This window comes from Ornithodoros turicata, unplaced genomic scaffold (genome assembly GCF_037126465.1).
Source record: "Ornithodoros turicata isolate Travis unplaced genomic scaffold, ASM3712646v1 Chromosome69, whole genome shotgun sequence".
In the NCBI taxonomy this organism is placed as follows: domain Eukaryota; kingdom Metazoa; phylum Arthropoda; class Arachnida; order Ixodida; family Argasidae; genus Ornithodoros; species Ornithodoros turicata.
The window spans coordinates 600,782-615,519 of record NW_026999390.1 but is presented as its reverse complement, the minus strand read 5'-3'; the positions used below and the strand labels follow the sequence as shown (position 1 = coordinate 615,519).

Genomic DNA, 14,738 nt, shown 5'->3' with positions numbered 1-14,738 from the left:
AATTAAATACATCTATCGGTACTTGTAATTAAAGCTCCACTATGGTGGTCACGTATAATAATGTTAGACTTTTTATAATAAAGCTTTTAATTTTGATTGTAATTATATTGATTAAAAATATATTATTTGATTAAATGTATCATAATGGAATATTAGCTGCTGCGCATGAAGTTACATATTAGAACTATGTAATTAAAACTCCGCTATGGTGGTCATGTTAGACTTTTTATAATAATACTTTTAATTTGATAGTAATCGTATTGATTAAAAATATCTTCTTTTATTAAAAATGTGCTACTCCTTCTGCTTAATTGAAAACTTGCGTGATTATCACTAATAAAATACCCCTTCAATGCTATTGCATCAGATTTTTTGGCTGAGTTTTTCTCTTTCACACGGAGTCATAACATAATTCCTGACACTAATGACTTTAATAAATATATTTTCACTTGTACTTTTGTGTATGGCTATCCTTTGCATGTAAATCGCCTACTGCACACCTGCTGTAGCGGGAAAAAAATTGCGATTGAAGTCGACACAGATTGAAAAATGATGAAAGAAGTCGGCCCAGGCTGAAAAATGTGAGCGAGTAAGCGCTCACGCAACCCTCCGGCCACGCTCCGCCCACCGCAGCAGCCCTCCACCCGAGCGCCGCCTGTCGCGCACTGGAAAAAGTCGCAAAAAAATTCGGCGCAGATTGAAAAATGATGAAAGAAGTTGGCCCAGGCTGAAAAATGTGAGAGGGCAAACGCGCACGCAGCCCTCCCCTCGCCGATAAGCGCGCGGACAACCCTCCGCACAGGCGCCGCGCAGGGAAAAATACGCGACGGTGTCCCAGACGCTGTGGGGTTCGAACCAGACACCCATGGAGCTAACTGGACACCGGTCTCCCTCGACACCCCCTCGTACTACTTAGTCCACCTGAGATAAGGATTACAAGATAAGGAGCAAAAGTCTGCACCCCTTAAAAGCAACCTAGCTTATTCATTTGTCATGAAAATATCCTCCTGAATATCATATTTGCGATAAAATAAACTGAAAACCAACAAACAGACAAAAAACAGACAAACTTGTGAACAATATACAGAGCCTGTATGGTAAGTAAAAGAATACTGCAAAGAGGAATCTGGAAGGAGGCTGCACAGCATTCGTCTTCTCTGAATAGTGGGTTGCAGTGATGATGCTGTCTCACCTCAGTGGTTTCAGGCTCCGTTGAGGAAGTTACCTGAAAACATGAAAGCAGATACATCTGTTCAATATATACGTAACTGTTCTGTAAAATACGGTCTCTAAGACACTGCTAAGCAAAGTCTATTTTTATCAGCAGTGCACCGCCTAGGTTTAGTGATTCGGTAATTTCCACTTTGTCCTTTTTTTTCTCTGTATCTCTCTTTCTCTCTCTCTCTCTTGCGTGCCGTAAGGTTCCAAGTCGCGCAGATGAGAATTAACCCGCTTACAGAATCGTGAAATCTGTGATAAGCATTTGGGCCGCACGGACTCACACCAAAAGTACTCACACTTTTGCGCCGTTTAGGTGGATGTTCTTTTCCCGGTGTAGACAGGTATCGTGATTGCGTTACGCCTTGTTTCAAACGACACTGAGCTCGGTATCCAGTATACGTTGAAGAGCATCCAACACGTCCTCATCGACTGCCCTCTATACAGTTCGGCAATACTCCAGTTCCAACTGACCCGTATAAACAACAAGCTTCTCAGCCTTGCAGCAACCTTGGGTCCTTGTTCTAACGTTGTGCAGTACTGTCAATGCCTGCGCTCATTCTATCTGTTTCTGACGTCTACCAGCTTGCATGAACTCCTCTGACCTCAGAGGTTTTGCCACGAATGGAGAGATGCGATCTTCACAGCACTACATCTCCGGTGGCCAGCAGGATGAACTCCTATCCTTATCAGTTACGACGCCCCCGCGTGTGTGATATCTCATTTGCGTGTGTCATGTGTGTGCGCGACTGTGTTTGCCTCATCTTCTCCATCGTCATCCCGCTCATATGTTAACCCACATGCACTGGGGTATTGTAGCGCAATTGTTGCGGTGAAACATCTCATCTCATTCATATAGTTGGAAAGCCCAGGAAAAACCTCAGACAGCACAGCCAGGGCATGTAAGAACGCCGTTGGACGTAGTGGCCTGTGGACGTATCAGCCAAAAATGGATGAAAGCACACGTTAGATGTAACTGCTCGTTCGATGTAAAGGAATGATGGATGTACTATCTCGCTTTTGGATGTACTAGCACGATGAATGTAACGGCATGTTGGATGTAATGACATAAAAACTTCTCCTCTGGCGACGGAAACTCTACCTTACCGCTGCCATTCCAGATTAGCGTCAGTAGCCAACACTGATGCGCTGGACACCTTGTGGTCACACCGTCATCATGGTAACCACAAAGAACAGTCACAGGCATACCTGGGTAGTAATGTCATTATATACTGCAATGAAATTACGTAATGAATTACCTTTTCTGGTAATTTGTAACGTAATGCATTACTTTTGACATTATGTAATTTGTAATATGATTTAATTACATTTGGGCAGTAATTTTGTGACATTACTGATTACTTTTTAAAAAAGAATCGAGTGTGTGTTCTGTGTTGGCACTTGGCAGAAAGAGAGTTGCCGACTGACCAGTGAAAACGCTCATATGAACGGTGACGCATTCAATCGGCACAGAGTAAAATATGTCTTGCTTTTGCAACGTAGTGTTGTCTGTCAGTGAATTTCCACATCCTCAATATCGTTACGATTAGACCCGCAGTAATGACTTTGTAATGTCATTACTTTTTCGTAGTAACTGTAATGTAATTTCATTACATTTCAATTGCAGTAATGGGTAATGTAATTTAATTAAATTCTAACTAGAGTAATGAGTAATGTAATTTAATTACATTTTTGAAGTAATTTACACAGGTATGGTCACAGGGCACGTGGAGATCCGGGTTGGATCAAAGGAACAAAACACAAATATCACTGCGTGTGTGTGTTCCGCAGCCTCGTTTCCAGGTGGTGGAGCCCCGTGGTGCTACGTACCAGGAAGCGCGATACACGCGCGAGTTCAGCTGCCAGCCCTCCCCCCTTTTTTTTTCTGACTGTTTTTTTGAACTGCTACCGCATGCTCCACTTGTTGTACTCGGTATTTTCCTACATGTGCATCCACATGCGCAAGTGGCGTATGTACGTTTTGCGTTGTGCGTTTTGTAACTCGAATGTCCCAGTTTCTGTTCGTCATTCCGCAGGGTCCGTGTGAGAGATCATCCTGCACATATTCTTCACGCTATTCTTCAAGGTTGACTCTGTAACATGTATGTGTTTTCATATAATATTTCTACATTCTGAATTCTGTTGTTGGCTCTACTTCTTTATTAAGGAGCGTAAACGGCGTTTCCTTTTTTGCTCACTGTACTTTGCCCATGTGTGAACTATTTTAGGATTTTTACGCGATTGTTGCAGATATTGGACGCTTATTCGTGATATTCTTGCATGTGGCTTCTGTAGCGTGCATATGTTGTCATGCGCACGTGCATTTTTTTAAAGTCAGAAAAGGAAGTCCAGAACTCTCCAGCATGACGTTTGCCTTCTAAAAGAAACAAAAGCCCATTAGAGCATCGCTGCAGGCAAATAGCCTTTTGGGAGCTGAGGAAAGGTGCAATTGGAGAATGGCACGGTACACTCCAGAGCTGTCCCATAGAACTAACCATACATGTCTTAGAGCACTGCACGGGTCCGTGGGCCGAGCCGGGTAAAGCCACTTTTTTGCTGGCCTCGGCTGGGCACGGGTTTGACCATTATGGGCCCGTGCAGGTACATTGCCTGGGCTTTAGGTCGGGATCGAGCCTCTGTTACACCACCGTTTAGCCAGTATCAATTTAAGAGTCCGCAACTCTTGGCCGGGCCGGGTAGCCTATAACTTTCTCGAGCTCGTGCCGGGCCTCGGCCAGAAACCTAGAAATTCTTCGGGCTTGGGCCGGACCCGGGACAGGTATGGAGCAGACGGGCGAGGACCGGGCGGGTAAATCAAAGGAAGGCGGGGCTCGCGCCGGGAATGGCCCTAGGAACGCGGCTCGTGCAGTGCTCTAATCTGTCTACGCATAGCAGGAACAAACAAGGAACATGCATTATCACCCGGGCATCACCAAGTCGGCTTCTGGAGTCAGGCTATCCTTTCGCCTCTTTCTTTGTTTTTCTTTGCAATAAACCTATATCCCCCCCCAGGCATCACCCATCATTTAATAAACTTTCACATCCTCCCCAGGCAACCCGCGAGGAGGCCAGCAGGAGCATGGAGCTTTTCGCTCGCATGTTCGTCTTAATACACTTCTGGTTATACGATACGGCTGCGCCTTCGAGACAATCGAGAATACATGACTGCGCAAGCCATGTTGTCGACGAGGGTCGATTACCTCTGAATGCAAGGTTAGGCGATGTAGGGGAAGCTTCTATAATTGGATCACTGCATAAAATGGACCGATGACGTCTTCGCCGAACTGTGCGACTGTAAGCGCGACTGAGCAGTGACAGTCACCATGTAGACGAATGTCAGGAACAATAATAAAGGTAGTATTCGTTGCGTCGCGCTGATGTGCCAGTAATACATTTTAGTATGCATCCATGGCTTGCTTGACGGATCTCATCCTGTCCATTGTGCCTTGGGGTAGTGAGCCGCACCTCATGTGGTGAATTTTCCCATTCATCATCATTAATTATCTGTTGTTGTTGTTGTTGGATTGCTTGTACGCTGTGAGAACGTCGTAGGAATGATATTATGGCTTGTGTAGTCCGGCTTTTGAATCACTCCATGTAATTTGTGTGTGTTTGTATCCTTGAGGCATTCTGCGTTTTGTGATGCTGCTGTTTACACTCTTGTGTACTGCTGGGAAGTACATGCACTAAGAGTTTTTGAGGAGCAGTTTTTCAGGTACTCAAGCAAGTTTTCGTTGGCATGGTAAGACATGGGCTAGTTGACACCTACCGCAACGGCGGACATGGACGGCACGGCAAATTGCGCCGCTTTCTCGCCGCCGCGAAGCATTCTTACTTGTTCACTACGCGTGTCTTTCATTGGACAATGGCACTTTTGCTCTATTTTGCATTGGGACTAGAGTGTGGATTTACTGTCATTATTGCCTTCCAGATGCCATGTAGACATATTGTGCGGGACGTCAGCTGTGTTAAAGTTAGTGGAGCTCAGAGAAAGTGGCCTAATTTGGACCACGACACCTGCAGTGACTGTAGTTGGGCTATGACACGACTAGCTTTGCGTACTGTACACGTGACCTCGCCTCGTATGATTTTTTTTATCTGTGCATGTTTGGTGTACGCTGTACGACAGGAGTTTCTATGAGTGCCTTCATGCGTGATTGTCGGCGGGCCTTTGAGTTGTAATGCTTAAAGAAAAAGAAAAGGAAACAAAGCCTTCCCGTAGAAGGTCCAGGAACGTCAATGTTGAATTCCGGGAGCAGCTTCCTTTATAATACCACTAGGGAAATTAAAAAAAAAAAAGGTACCTTTTATCGAGAACACAATGCCGTTACCGATATATCCGTGGCGGATTTTGTTCTGGTTCGGGCTTAATAGTTTAGGCGTAAATCCCGTTTTCCATTAGGGGTTCCAGTTTAGGCAAATTTACCGGCGGTATTAGTAATAATTTGTTACCACAGGAAAACTTGCCTACATTCGTATTGATGTTCTGGTAGCTATAACGCCTCTGGCCAACCGTTCAGTGTCTGACGAGTACATGTATATACTCTAAGAAGAAAGGAGTAAAATGGGGAGTAATTGCAGCCAGTGGCGTAGCCAGACCTCCAAGGTGTGTGGGGGGGGGGGGGGGGCTCTATACGAAAACCCGCCCCACTCCCTCCCCCCGCTGATCCTGGGTGCGACAACACACAATACTTGTGCACACCACTTGTGTGATGTCCAATGAGGTGGTGCCACGAGATTGGAAGGATTTTGAAAAGCTCATACTTTGGAAACCATTCAAGTGTTCCGCTTAGATAGACGCCATGAACTGTAAGAACTTTCGCGATCGTCACACTGGTCCCCCCCCTCCCCACAGTATATATTATTTTCCCCTCGGGTTTACACGATTTGTGTGGGTCGGTCAGTGGCAGGTAGGGGGGGTTCCGCCCCCCCCTAGCCGCCCGTGGCTACGCCACTGATTGCAACTTCTAGACCCCTAGATTGCATTTACTCCCCATTTTAGTCCCCCGATACTGACATTTACACTGCAAATTGTCACTGAACGTCGCAGATGCCTTGTGAATGCAATAGTCTCCGTAAATATGTGCTCTTGGTCGATCTGATGGCCTACGGCTGTATAACTTAGCCAACTTTGCAATTTTCACCCACACAGAGTAAGAAACAGTTGGCGCTCCTTTCTTAGCAAATTGTGTTCGATGTATGTATGTCGCAAGATTTTATACCACTCGATATATCACGGTTGAGGGTTTGATTCAAACTGTTTTCATGCATGCACACGAATTACTTACCTGGGACTCTTGGAACAGAACGTGAAATACTCAGTGACATTCATTTACTCCCGAAAGGGACTGTTTTTTGTGGCAATGCGTTTAGTGTCCACAAGGAGTATTTTTTTCCTTAGAGTGTAGTTTAGCATGCGAGAGAAGAGGAGTGGTGTGACAAAAAGATAACTGAGGTGTTGGCCTTCCTTTGCAGTGAAGCCTTCTACGATGTTCAAGTACACCTTCTTCTGTCTGTTCGTGTGCCTAATTGGTAAGCGTTGGTTACACGCCCTTATTCTTACAAGTTGTCTCGCGACGTAAACCCACGAATGATCACTGCCATTTCATTCTTACAGAAGTAAGGTACATATACAACGAGTTTTCGATACATCACCCCACATCATCGTCAATATATCATATTTGAGTTTTTTTCTTTCTTTCGATAGCTTCATTTTACAATATTTCTAAATTCGAAACGTACGTGCAGCGACAGTTCCTTTTGCGTCGAAATCTTGGCACATTTTTGTACCTCGAGAACCAAAGTTACCACCCCCCCCCCCCCCCCCAGGAAATGTGATCTGATGTGATTTGAAGGTTTTTTTTCTCTTGTGTGTGTGTGTGTGTGTCGGCCACGTTAGTTTCGTGTTGCAATACCGGTATGGGTTTTTTTTAAAGAGACCTGGACTCGCAACCATTAACGAAAAGAAAGAAAAAAAAAAGGAACGAAATACGTTACTCAACAGCGAAAACAAACGAGTTCTCGTTCCTCGTTAAAGTTGGCGTCCGTGAGGAATCCGGAATTCTAAAGTTAACGTGATATCCACTTGAAGATAACTTCCAAGAAGAAAACACAAAAAAAGTTTCCCGAAGTCAGTTCGTGTTTTTCATCTGTTTCTTTTTTCTTTTTCTTCATAAAACAGCAAAAACATGGAATTCGAAACCAACTGTCAGCTTCCGATTGAAACAGCCTTTCCCTGCTTCGCCCATTCCGATGACGTAATTGACATTGCAAAACAGAGCCGCGAGCTGTCCCGTGCCTACCAGGTCGTTTAGGCATTCTGCCGCTCGGTGCGCAGCGGTCTTGCGCATGCGCTCTACACATGTTTTGAAAAGGCGGATTGACATTGCCGGCGAGATTCCCAATCACTCAGCTGACGGCGTCGCCAGGCTGGTTGCAATCGGATACCACCGAAAGCGTGAACGGAGATGTTTCTATAGCGACAGTGTGGCATTAAATTGCGTGTCGGAAGCCAGACCGCATTTTGTGACGGACAGCCAGCCTTCGTAACCGACTCCAGTGACGTCGGTACGCGCACAGTTTCCTGAATTCTGCTGGGAGGCGCGAAGCCGGGGATGCAATATCAAATCAAATTCAATTTCAAATATTTCCGACTGGTTCAAAACGAAATATCCCGGCTACATGTATATCAGGCACCCACTATTATGATCGCACCTACAGTTCAACAACGTTTTTTTGTCCGGACACCACCTTTGACGGATTACTTTTCCGTTACTAAGGGTGTCTGCGCAGCCGTTCCGACAGGGAGGTGAGAGCCGGAGTCACTAAATAAGCTACGCTTCAGAGTACCGACACTGAGTTCCAAGTGCGAGCATGCGCCATCTTGTTTCCTCGCCACGCTGCGCACGCGCACAGCTCACGTTAACGCACGAACCACCTATCGTGCGCGGGTGAAATGTTCCTTTCCTGTACGAGCATCAGTTGACGGCCTTGAGCTCACCTTGACATCTTCTGGACGCTCTGGTTGACAATACATGGATTACCGCGCAACAATCATACACGCTTCTTAATCCCACAGCGAGCATTACGTTAGCCGTTTACGATCCTCAAATGGGGATGATACCGGTGTGGTGGGGAAACAAGATGGCGGTCCTGCTCTCCCTTAGACCTCAGTGTCGATACTCTGAAGCGGAGCTTATTAGTGGACTCTAGTGAGAGGGAGAGCACCTTCGCTAAGGGGAGGGCTGGGCTCCGAGCTGCAGGTCCCGGGAGCTAAGCTATATAATGAGCGAGGGCCAAGAGAATGTTTTTTGAGCTCACAAGTGCGCATGATTTTTTTTTTCTCCACTCCTTTTTTTAATTTATTTCCACAGCTCCCGGTGGCGGGGGAGCACTTCTTTTCGTTTATCCTTCCCTGGGCGGGAGCTCGCCTCGACAAGGCTTTGTATGTTTCACGCTGCCAAATTATTAAATCAACTTATTTTCATTTTAAGTGATGTTTCACATTGGATTTACTTCGAGATGCATTCGGTGGCCCAAATGTCCATCGGTTATTTTCCAAGCAATCCGGGTAAAGCCTAGCGTCGTCCGCTCCGGGTTCATGGCTTTCACCAATGCATGGAATGTCCTTAGAACATCTCTAGCACAGTCAGGAAGACCACAAGATGGTTTTATGAGGTCAGTGACGTGATTATCTGGAACCCACTAGCTCTTTACAACTGGCTCCGAACACCACGTGCGAAGCGTAGGGACGGTGGAACCATTTCAGAAGGTGTCCACACTGAAGCAGAAAGGAACGGAGGGGGGGGGGATAGAAAAGTATCGTATTCATCATTTTTGTAAGGAAATACGTTACGAGGTAGATATTTGAGACAAGTAGCTAAGTCTCTACTTCATTCCTAATAAAACTAAACGATTTACCCAGGCCAGTAGCGTACCAGCCTGCGCTGAAACGCACTACAAGTGCCTGCTTTCAGTATATTTTTTGTACTCACTAGCACATTTATTCGCTCATGTGAACATTCTGCACACTCCCCCACTAATCTTTTTTTTTTTTTTAGTTCTCGAAGTCCTGGTTGGCGCACAGGAAGGAGGAAATTGGTGGGATGGTGATAGACATCAAAGACATACTAGGTACGCTGCGCGTTCGTTGCAATCCTTATAACTTCACCCTGTTGCAAAACAGATACCGCTACAGCCTTTTCGTGTTAACGTCATTCGGGTCTCGAATGACATTATTTACGAAGTTTGCGTCACACGACATTTGATAACGATATTAAACGCCATGATGTCGATGCGGTCCACTCACTAAGTAAAATATAAGCTATGCTACTTTTAAAAACTGAACCCCTCTTACACATGCTGAAAATGCATGTGCTGTAGGGGACACGGCTGTTTAAAATCAGCACTTCGTGGTTTATCTCATCTCAAATCTCCAGGTGTTGCGAGACTATTTCTTTCGAGTGATAAACACTTGCAAGCACGTGGTCCACCTTCAAATATGATATTGGCACAACACTTTTAAGCGCAGCAGGGGTAACATGGGCCGCGGAACTACACTGTTAAAACAGAACTTCACCACATAGCACGCTCCTGGCCAACCATCATTTCCGAGCGATATCACTCTGTGTCCTGATTTGTTCAAAACAGGGGGGAGGCGCCTATCTGTGACAAGCATAATGTGTCCCAGATAGGCCCCTCCTCCCATATTCAACAAATCAATACACAGAGTGAGAGATTCGTCCCTCGTTAATATGTACACTTTCGTCCTTAGCAAAAAAATTGTCCATGAAGTGAATCGTTCATAATATCCAACCAGACAGCATTAATTGTGAAAAAAAGAAAAAAAATCCGGTTATCACCGTCTGCTTGTGCATGTACATCGTGGAAGTCGTAGTCGCTGGAATATCCGCAACTTTAATTGCTTGAGGCTCATCCTCATTGTCTTCGAAGAATTGCAGCGCTGTTTGCAGCCCTTCCCGAGCCATTGCTGCTGTGAGAAGAGGCTTAGCACTGCCCGCATTGTCACAGAAAACGTCCAACTAGTTTTAGGAACCCTCGTCGGATGCCTGTTCCTCCATCGTCTCCGGAATTGCGTCGTCAGTCAGCTCCTTTTCGGTGTCCGTTTCGTCGAAAATGCTCAGGTGCTCGGCTTCAGCGTCAAGGTCCACTATTACGTCATAGCTATTACGTCATCATGCCCGCTCCAGAATCAATCCCCCGCATGACATCCCAGGCATAGCACTCTCTGCGCCAACCGTTGCCACGAATGATAGGGTTATCGCTTCTGATTCCAAGACAATGGGAGGCGTACGCCTTTTTCTGTCAATTTGAATACATGATAACTGACACAAAAAGACGTGCGCCCCCTCTCTCTCTCCTCGAATCAGAAGCGATAACCCTATCATTCGTGGCAATGGTTGGTGCAGAGCGTGCTATGCAGTGAAGTTGAGTTTTTAGGGTATACTCAAACTGATAAAAGGAGGGTTCTACCCTCTTAAAATGAACTTCACCGCATAGCACACTCGTAGCCAACCACAATCTCGAATGATATCGTTATCTGCCCTCATTTGTTGAAAACGAGCGTGCTATGCGGTGAAGTTCATTTTTAAGAGTGTAGAAGAAGGGGCGTGTCACCCCCTGTCAGGGGGCGGATCTAGTGGGGGGTCAAGATGTCCTGACCCCCTCTTCGATTTCTGTCTCCACATAGTGTTTAATTGACATCGATTGCGTATCTACAGTGCTGGGCAAGGCTGGACCCTGCTCTCAGTAAAATCCTGGATCCGCCCCTGGCCCCTGTTCTCTCCAAAGGTTGCCGTCATGGGAAGGTGTCCTGTCCATAATAGCTAAAGGATACATAAGGTTCTATACGGGGTCGGTAGCCGTCTGTGCTGTCCAATGTCCGAAAAGCGAAGATTCATATTATCGAGACACCATTACATGGGAAAAGTTTCGTTCAAGAAAATGGTGTCCATAATTCGAGTTGTCCATATTAATCAGGGACGATTGTAATATTCTGTAATATAATAATATCAGGTAGGTCTTCCTCTGGAGCAGTTCTCTGTATTTAATGTTGATGTTGGCGTATTTAAATAACATGTTCAGTTAACGTATTTGTCAACAGTTGCCGAATCCAAAAGCAGGATAATGGCGGCACCTCAAGTTCGGCTCCCGACAAAAGCTCACAACACCGCCCGCCTCTTTTGAAATTCAACATTTATTTTCATGGTCATAAATACGTAAAAGGCTCTGCTCACCTAACCTTGGTCAGTCTCGACGAGTGCATATTCTCATGACCCGACCCGCTCCCCAACGTGTGAAATACTTAAAACGGATCTCCTGACCTAACCTTTGTCAGTCTCGACGGGTGCATATTCTACGTGAACTGACCCACTCCCCAACGTGTGAAATACGTAGAAGGGTCTCCCCACCTTACCTTGGTCAGTCTCGACGGGTGCGTATTCTACATGAACTGACCCACTCCCCAACGTGTGAAATATGTAGAAGGGTCTCCTCGCTTCCTTGGTCAGTCTCGACGGGTGCGTTTCTACATGAACTGACCCACTCAACAACGTGTGAAATACGTAGAAGGGTCTCCTCACCTTACCTTGGTCAGTCTCAACGGGTGCGTACATGAACTGACCCACTCCCCAACGTGTGAGATACGTAAAAGGGTCTCTTCACCTTACCTTGGTCAGTCTCGACGGGTGCGTATTCTACATGAACAGAACCACTCCCCAACGTGGGAAATACGTAAAAGGGTGTCCTCACCTTCCCTTGGTCAGTCTCGACGGGTGCATATTCTACATGAACTGACCCACTCCCCAACGTGTGAAATACGTAACAGGCTCTCCTCACCTAACCTTGGTCAGTCTCGACGGGTGCGTATCCTACATGAACTGACCCACTCCCCAACGTGTGAAATACGTAGAAGGCTCTCCTCACCTACCCTTGGTCAGCCTCGACGGTGCGTTTGTACATGAACTGACCCACTCCCCAACGTCTGAAATACGTAGAAGGGTCTCCTGACCTTACCTTGGTCAGTCGGGTGCGTACATGAACTGACCCACTCCCCAACGTGTGAGATACGTAGAAGGGTCTCCTCACACCTTACCTTGGTCAGTCTCGACGAGTGCGTATTCTACATGAACTGAACCCACTCCACAACGTGTGAAATACGTAGAAGGGTCTCCTCACCTTACCTTGGTCAGGTCTCGACGGGTGCGTATCTACATTGAACTGACCCACTCCCCAACGTGTGAAATACGTAGAAGGGGTCTCCACACCTTACCTTGGTCAGTCTCGACGAGTGCGTATTCTACATGAACTGACCCACTCCCAACGTGTGAAATACGTAGAAGGGTCTCCACACCTTACCTTGGTCAGTTCTCGACGTGTGCGTATTCTACATGAACTGACCCACTCCCCAACGTGTGAAATACGTAGAAGGGTCTCCCCACCTTACCTTGGTCAGTCTCGACGAGTGCGTATTCTACATGAACTGAACCCACTCCCCAACGTGTGAAATACGTAGAAGGGTCTCCCCACCTTACCTTGGTCAGTCTCGACGAGTGGTATTCTACATGAACTGACCATCTCCCCAACGTGTGAAATACGAGAAAGTGGTCTCCTCACCTTACCTTGGTCAGTCTCGACGGTGCGTATTCTACATGAACTGACCCACTCCCCAACGTGTGAAATACGTAGAAGGGTCCTCCTCACCTTACCTTGGTCAGTCTCGACGGTGCGTATTCTACATGAACTGACCCACTCCCCAACGTGTGAAATACGTAGAAGGCTCTCCTCTCTTACCTTGGTCAGTCTCGACGGGTGCAGTATTCTACATGCACCTGACCCAATCCCCAACGTGTAAAATACGTAAGAAGTCTCTCCGACCTAACCTTGGTCAGTCTCGACGGGTGCTGTATTCTACATGACCTGACCCACTCCCCAACGTGTAAAATACGTAAGAAGGGCTCTCCTCATCTAACCTTGGTCAGTCTCGACGGGTGCATATTCTACATCACCTGACCCACTCCCCAACGTGTAAAATACGTAAGAAGGTCCTCCTCACCTAACCTTGGTCAGTCTCGACGGGTGCATATTCTACATGATCTGACCCACTCGCCCAGACGTGTAAATACGTAAAAGGGTCTCTCCTGCCTAAACTTGGTCAGTCTCGACGGGTGCATATCTACATCACCTGACCCACTCCCCAACGTGTAAAATACGTAAAAGGGTCTCCCTGCCCTAACCTTGGTCAGTCTCGACGGGTGCATATTCTACATGACCTGACCCACTTCCCCAACGTGTAAAAATACGTAAAAGGCTCTCCTGTCCTAACCTTGGTCAGTCTCGACGGGTGCATATTCTACATCACCTGACCCACTCCCTCAACGTGTAAAATACGTAGAAAGGGTCTCCCTCACCTAAACCTTGGTCAGTCTCGACGGGTGCATATTCTACATGACCTGACCCACTCCCCAACGTGTAAAATACGTAAAAGGCTCTCCTGTCCTAACCTTGGTCAGTCTCGAACGGGTGCATATTCTACATCACCTGACCCACTCCCCAACAGTGTAAAATACGTAAAAGGGTCTCCTCGCCTAACCTTGGTAAGTCTCGACGGGTGCATATTCTACATGACCTGACCCACTCCCCCAACGTGTAAATACGTAAAAGGCTCTCCTGACCTAACCTTGGTCAGTCTCGACGGGTGCATAATCTACATCACCTGACCCACTCCCCAACGTGTAAAATACGTAAAAGGGTCTCCTCGCCTAACCTTGGTAAGTCTCGACGGGTGATATTCTACATGATCTGATCACTCCCCGACGTGTAAAATAAGTAAAAGGCTCCCCTGCACCTAAACCTTGGTCAGTCATAGCATGGGTTCATTATTCTACATGACGTGACCCCCTCCCCACAACATGTAAAATACGTAAAAGGGTCTCCTCGCCTAACCAGGTCAGTCTAGACGGGTTCATATTCCTCACATCGGCCTGACCCACTCCCCAACATGTAAAATACGTAAAGGGTCTCCTCGCCTAACCTGGTAAGTCTCGACCGGGTGCATATTCTACATAACCTGACCCACTCCCCAACGTGTAAAATACGTAAAAATGCTCTCCTGATATAACCTTGGTCAGTCTCGACGGGTGCATATTCATGACCTGACCCGCCTCCCAACGTGCTAAATACAGAAAGGGCTCTCCTGACCTATCCTTGGTCAGTCTCGACAGGTGCATATTCTACATGACCTGACCGGCTCTCCAACGTGTGAAATACACAACAGCTCTCCTCAACTAAACTTGGTCAGTCTCGACGGGCGCGTATTCTACATGAACAGACCCACTCCCCAACGTGGGAAATACGTAAAAGGGTGTCCTCACCTAACCTTGGTCAGTCTCGACAGGTGCATATTCTACATGACCTGACCCACTCCCCAACGTGTGAAATGCGGAAAAGGCTCTCCTGACCTAACCTTGGTCAGTCTCGACGGGTGCATATTCTACATGACC

General features: G+C 46.7%; 1 long non-coding RNA gene across 1 annotated transcript; it reads left to right on the top strand.

Annotated features, from left to right (window-relative positions):
• Nucleotides 1–3,197: 3,197 nt before the first annotated feature.
• On the top strand, nucleotides 3,198–9,351 carry LOC135374530 (uncharacterized). Its single transcript, XR_010416941.1, has 3 exons — nucleotides 3,198–3,320; nucleotides 6,694–6,750; nucleotides 9,279–9,351. It is a non-coding gene; the product is annotated as an uncharacterized LOC135374530 (long non-coding RNA).
• Nucleotides 9,352–14,738: the final 5,387 nt, after the last annotated feature.